A 7,201-nucleotide genomic window follows, 5' to 3' on the forward strand; every position below is an offset into this window, starting at 1 on the left:
TTTTAATGAATCCTTTTATGTATAAATTGATGACTAAAGTTATGTCTACTTTTTCCAGAGACAATGTACTCTTGCTGTTAGTTCAGGCCAAGAGCAAGATTAGAAACATTAATTATTCCAAAGGATCATCTCCATCCAGTTCCAGTGTTTGTGATAACTTAAAGACAGTTTAGAGCTCCCAAAATGTCAAGGATGTATTTCCAAGTCACATTTTCCCTCATCTTGAACCACCAACTTAAAACCAACGGTTTCTACCAGAGTCAGTCTGCCTTCTCACCTTGTTGGCATACTCTTAACTCCATTTTTTAAACCACCAAAGGAAAAGGCTGTTAAAACAACTAATTTTCTGCAACTCTTAGATGGGGTCATGAGATAACCCAAGGGAAAAATTATCTCCTGTACTCAAGGTGAAGCTGTTCCATTAGGTTGTCTCCCTGACTTTGCCTAAGCAATACCTGCAAGAAGAATTGAAATATACGTGGGGTGTGTGTGTGTGTGTGTGCATGTGTGTGTGCGTGCGTGTGTGTGCATGTGAGTGTGTGCGTGTAGTTTTTTTTCCTATTTATTTCAGTAGCAGATTTTATTTAAATTTGCTATTTCATCATTACCTGAAGATGAGATTCTGATTTTTCTGTTTCCACTGTGCTTAATTTGCTCTTTATCCTATCCATTAATACTTAATTTACCTAACTATACTGTCTTATTTCTAATTTTTTTTTTTTTTTTTTTTTTTTTTGGCAGGGAGCAGGGGGCGGTCTTTTTGGAGAAGTATCTCCTCTGTGATTTCTGTTACTTCACCAATCATTTTTAAAAATTGTGAACATTCATATTTTATAATTTTAGGAAGCTCTTCCATTACTCTATTTTGTGGGAATTCCGATTCTCTCGTATTTGACTTAACTCTTTCATGGTGTGTGTGTGTGTGTGTGTGTGTGTGTGTGTGTGTGTACACGTGAGTGTGTGTGGTTTATACGTTTTGTTAGTTTTTAATTTCAGTTTCTTCTTTTATTCTCTTTACCCTGTGCACAGTGCCTTCTGGGATTCATTTTAGTTCAGACGATTTTCAATGATATCTCCTAAGTAGCAGTAATTATTCTATATGCAAAATTTACAGAGATGAATAAAAAGTTAACTACAATCAAGAAACTTGTCATCTGCTGGGAAAAAAAGTGTATGCAACTAAGTGTAACATAAATAAGAGAGATATTGAGAATGCCCAAAGTGCTATTGAAGCAGAGCAGAGGAAGCAATTCATTTTGACATAGGGAGCTGGGAAATGCTTCATGAACAGGTGGCAACAGGGTTCAGTAATTACTGAGGATACAATCTTCTTTTCAAGCCATGTGCCTGCTGTTAGAGTTTCTTGGACCTCTTTTGCTGGCAATGTGAGAGCTTTAAGGCTCTTTTCAGCCCCAACTAAATCTTTAAACACCTCCAAGTTTTAAAACATTCCTCTTCTGGTCCATCAATAGTAAATTTACAACCTACAGGTCAGAACCAAAAGCTTTTCAAAGTGTAATTGACAAATACCAGGAAGCATCTCATTTTATCACAGAAAACTTTAAAACTTCAACATGAACCTGGCAAATGTGGGGAGCATTGCCTTCAATCAGGATCACTCCAGCTATTTCTCTCAAACTCAGTGGGAAGGTAAGAACAAATTTCAGGAGACCAAAATAATACTCAAAGCCTCTTAGAATAGCATGCAGCAAGCAATACTGAGTCCCCACAGTCTCAGTATGAGATAAATTTATATCATATGTCAAAACCCTAGAACTAATTTTGCAGCACACTAAATCGAATGCAACTTCTGGTTGCTGTCGGAAATTCCCTTTGTACAACTCTGTTGTGCAGTAACTTTAACTTTCTTTCCTTCTTATTAGGAAATTTTTGCAATCAGTAGGAAAAATAGATTGGCTGGTAATGCTTTTTAATTAGACTCATAGATAATGTTACTATTTTTATGTCATTTGTTTATAATCAGACAAATTAATGCATGACTTTTCTTAGCAAATTTTAATTTCTAGCCATGGGTGCTGATGAAATTATAACTTGCTTTGGTATCAGGCCTGTACAGCTATGCCTTGATAATGGCAATTGTGCTGAAAAAATAATAAAATAATTCATAAAAGATAAATGAGCTGAACATTTTAACTAAGCAACATATCGAGAAATGTAATAATATTGCTACTCCAGTTTCACTGTATAGGGTTTAATTTTTAAAATACACACTTTGGAATCTAAAATTGCCTTGTTGTCATACTAACTAGCTAGTCTATCAGTTCTTTTTATTTTATGGTTTTTACACTCTTAGGTACTTGAGTAGATTCCTGCAGACTCAATACCCTATAAGTATGAACACTCTGCAATATATACATTTCAGTTGCAAAAATGCAAGTTAAATATTAAGAATTTTGTATTTTTCTACCTTTTTTTTAGAAATTATATCTTCAGTGTCAGTAGAATTTTTTCTGTTTCCCTAGATGTTTCAAAGAATAGCTCCATATGCATTCATGGGGAGACAAAATGAATTTGGCTTAACATGAATCTTCCTCAGCAGGGTGGCATATAATGTTATGAAATAACTCTTGTGAAGTGTCCTCTCTTCACAATTTATTTTTTTTTTTAATTTTAGGAAAAATACACTGTTCTCCCTACTCTTGCAGAAATTTATTGAATATAATTTCATGAAGCAAAATACACATAAAATAATATATATATATATATATACATATATATAATGTATATATATATATATACACACAAAATACATATAAAAGCATACATTTCTAGTAGTGTATTAAAAGTCTTATTTGATGAAATGGAATTGTTTTTTACAGTATTTTTCTTAGTCTGTTGTAAGATAAATTATAATTTTGAAATTAAAATAACAGTATATCTTATTCATATAACCATGTATACACTCTTGTCCTGATATTTAAAAATAATTTGTGGATTTTACTCAGTAAGGTAATTGGTGACAGAAATTACTATTTAATGTCATGTAAGCATCACTATGCATAGATTGTGTTTTCCTTTCCAGTAGAATAACAAAAACCAGACTATAAATGGAATCCATGTAATACATAATATTGCTTGATTAAAAATACTTCTCACTTTTATCCTTTACCTTAATTAGGGCAGAAAATTTATTGTCTGCATACATATTTAGTAAAGATTTCTTATGACTAGATACATCAAATTCTGCACTGAAAATATAAGTAATTGTCCCCCTGGCATTTGGAGTAGTAAGAAATCTAGCCTAGAAATGGCAGTGCCTGAAGCCTTTATTCCAGCTCTCCCCTCAAAGAAGAACACAAGGTAAGAACATTTAATATTAGAGTCAGTTTAGGATACTAGGTTTATTTGATCTTATTTTAGAGAAAGCAGTTACCTGAGAGATGGTGGGTAGGAAATGGCCCTACAGATGTAGGAACAGAAAAGGGGATGTTGAGAAGGCATTTAGTAGAAGGGATCTATTTATTAAAAGCTAGAATATAAAGAGGGGGAATGAGGGGAAAAGGAGCAGGAAATGAGACTTTGGGACACTTGTAATTAGGAAAAAAACATTCTGTTTGCACTCTTGCAAGAAGCTGATCTTCCCCTGAGGCTTGAATATAATTACAAGCCAAACAAGACACTTAGGATCTGCAGATTGATATTGTACATAGATCTCTATTTAGCTACTCTCTTGTTCTTTACCCATGAAATCTAAATATGAGTGTTTTAAAACACATCTTAACCTATTTTTTGACATGGTATATATAAAATTATTTTTAAATGTTTTATTTAAATTCTAGTTAGTTAACATATAGTGTAATATTAGTTTCAGGATTAGAATTTAGTGATTCATCACTTACATATAATGCCCAGTGATCATCCATACAAGTGCCCCCGTTAATACCTATCACCCATTCAGCCAATCCCTCCACTCACCTCATGTCCAGCAACCTTCAGTGTGTTCTTTATAATTAAAAATGTATTATGGTTTGTCCCCTTCTCTTTTTTGCCCTTTCCCCTATGTTCACCTGTTGTGTTTCTTACTTTCACAGATGAGCAAAATCACATGATATTTGTCTTTCTCTGACTGACTTTTCTCACTTAGCATAATATACTCTAGCTCCATCCATGTTGTTGCAAATGGCAAGATTTCATTCTTTTTGATGGTTGAGTAATATTCCATTATTTATATATACCATGTCTTCTTTATTCATTCATCAGCGGATAGACATTTGGGCTCTTTCCATAGTTTGGCTATTGTTGATAATGCTGCTATAAATATCTGGGTGCATGTTCCCTTTCTAATCAGTATTTTTGTATCTTTTGAGTAAATACCCTAGTGGTACAGTTGCTGGGTCATAGGGTAGATCTATTTGTAACGTTTTTTGGGGGGGAGCAGGTGTGGGAATTACCAGGTATTATTATCTTCCTAATCATATAGAATGCTTCATGAATTTGAGTGTCATCCTTGTGCAGTGGCCGGGCTAATCTTCTCTATATCATTCCAATTTTAGTATATGTGCTACCAAAGAAAGCACTATTTTTAACTTTTTAAGGAATTTCCATACTCTTTTCCAGAGTGGCTGCACCAGTTGGCATTCCCATGGACAGTGTGAGAGTTGCCCCTTTCTCTGCATCCTTGCCAACATCTGTTGTCTCCTGTGTTGTTAATTTCAGCCATTCTGACAGGTGTGAGGTCGTATCTTATTGTGGTTTTGACTTGTATTTCCCTGATAATGAGTGATGTTGGCACCTTTTCATGTGTTTGTTTGTCATCTATAAGTCTTCATTGGACAATTTCTATTAATGTCTTCTGCCCATTTCTTTTTTTAAAGTTTGTTTATTATTTTGAGAGGGGGGAGTAGGGGCAGAGACATAGAGGGAGATAAAGAAGCTCAAGCAAGCTCTGTGCTGTCAGCACAGACCCTGATGCAGGGCTCTATCTCATGAGCCGTGAGATCATCACCTGAGCAGAAGTCAAGAGTTGAACACTCAAACGACTGAGCCACCCAGGCATGTCTCTGCCCATTTATTACCTGTATTATTTATTTTTTGGGTGTTGAGTTTGGTAAGTTCTTTGTAGATTTTGGATACTAACTCTAATCAGATATGTCATATTCAAATATCTTCTGTTGGATTTCTATGCAGAAGTAGTAAAGCAGCAGAAAGAGAAATAAAGCAATTGATCCTATTCACTATTGCACCAAAAACCATAAGATACGTAGGAATAAACCTAACCAAAGAGATAAAAGATCTGTACCCTGAAAAGTACAGAACACTTAAGAGAGAAATCGAAGATGACACAAAGAAATGGAAAAATATTTCATGCTCATGGATTGGAAGAACAAATACTGTTAAAATGTCTATACTACCTGGGGCACCTGGGTGGCTCAGTCGGTTAAGCATGGACTCTTGATCAGCTCCAGTCATCATCTCACAGTTCATGGGACTGAGACCTACATCAGGCTCTGTGCTAAAAGCACGAAGCCTGCTTGGCATACTTTCCCTCTTCCTCTTCCTCTCCCTCCCACTCCCTCCCTCCCTCCCTCCCTCCCTCCCTCCCTCCCTCCCTCCCTCCCTCCTTCCTTCCCTCTCCCTCTCCTTCTTCCTCTCTCTCTCTGCCCCTCCCACAATCATGCTCTCTCCCTCTCAGAATAAACAAACATTTAAAGAAAATAAATGGCTACACTACCCAAAGCAATCTATACATTTAATGCAATCCCTATCAAAATATCACCAACATTCTCCACAGATCTAGAATAAACAGTGCTAAAATTTGTATAGAGACACAAAAGACCCTGAATAGCCAAGAAATCTTGGAAAAAAAAAGTTGAAGGCATTACTATTCTGGACTTCAGGTTATATTACAAAGCTGTAGTCACCAAGACAGTATGGTACTGGCACAAAAAAACAGGCACATTGATAAATGGAACAAAATAGAAAACCCAGAAATGTACCCACAACTATGTGGTCAAAATTATTTCTTTTAATGAATTTTACATTTATTTTTACCAAAGTATAATTGACATAGAGTATATTATTTTTAGGTGTACCACATGATACATTGTATATATTGTGAAAGCATCACCACAATAAGTCTAGTTACCATTCATAAGCATACAGATTACAAAATTATTTTCTTGTGATGAGAACTTTTTAAGGTTTACTTAGCGACTTTAAAATTTGCAACACAATATAATGGAAGATAGTCTTCATGTTGTATGTTTCATCCCCGTCACTTATTTATTTTATACTGGAAGCATGTACCTCTTGATCCCCTTTACCCACTTTGCCCAACCCCATCCCATTTCCCTGTAGCAATACCAGTATATTCTCTGTATCTATGAGTTAGGTTTAGTTTTGTCTGGTTTGTTTATATGTTTTGTTCTTTAGATTCCACATGTAAATGAAATCATATAATATTTGTTTTTCTCTGACTTATTTTACTTAGCATAATGCCCTCAAGGTTCATCCATGTTGTTGCAAATGGCAAGATTCCTTTCTTTTTTATGGCTAATATTCCATTGTGTATATACACCATACCTTCTTTATCCAGTCATCTGTCACTAGACTCTTAGGTTGTTTCAATATCTTGGATATTATAAATAATGCTACAATGAATAAAGGGGTATAAATGTTTTCAAATTAGTGTTTTTGTTTTCTTCAGATAGATGCAGGTGGATATGCTGGATCACATGGTAGTTCTAATTTTAATTATTTTGAGGACATCATACTGTTTTCCACAGTGACTGTACCAATTTACATTCCCACCAACACTGCATGAGGGTACTCTTTTCTCCACATCCTACCCAACACTTGTAATTTCTTGTCCTTTTGATAATACCCATTCTGAAAGGCATGAAGTGATATATTATTGTGGTTTGGGTTTGCATTTTCCTAGTGATTAATGATTTTGGGCATCTTTTCATGTGCTTTTTGGCCATCTATATGTCTTCTTTGGGAAATGTCTGTTAGATCCTCTGCCCATTTTTTAATCAGACTTCTTGTTTTTTCCTAATGAGTTGTGGAAGTTCTTTCTGTATTTTGAATATTAACCTCTTATAGGATATATTATTTACAAATATTTTTACCCATTTAGTAGGTTGCCTTTTTACTTTGTTGAAGTTTCCTTCACTGTGCAGAAGCTTTTTGGTTGGATGTTGACCCACTTATTTATTTTTGCTTTTGTTACCATTGCCTT

At 34.9% G+C, this 7,201-nt stretch overlaps 1 non-coding gene across 1 annotated transcript; it reads right to left on the reverse strand.

The window, feature by feature from the left end:
* Window positions 1–4,431: 4,431 nt before the first annotated feature.
* On the reverse strand, window positions 4,432–4,538 carry LOC131513242 (U6 spliceosomal RNA). The gene has a single exon (XR_009262474.1). It is a non-coding gene; the product is annotated as a U6 spliceosomal RNA (small nuclear RNA).
* Window positions 4,539–7,201: the final 2,663 nt, after the last annotated feature.

This window comes from Neofelis nebulosa, chromosome 5, assembly GCF_028018385.1.
Source record: "Neofelis nebulosa isolate mNeoNeb1 chromosome 5, mNeoNeb1.pri, whole genome shotgun sequence".
Lineage (NCBI taxonomy): Eukaryota > Metazoa > Chordata > Mammalia > Carnivora > Felidae > Neofelis > Neofelis nebulosa.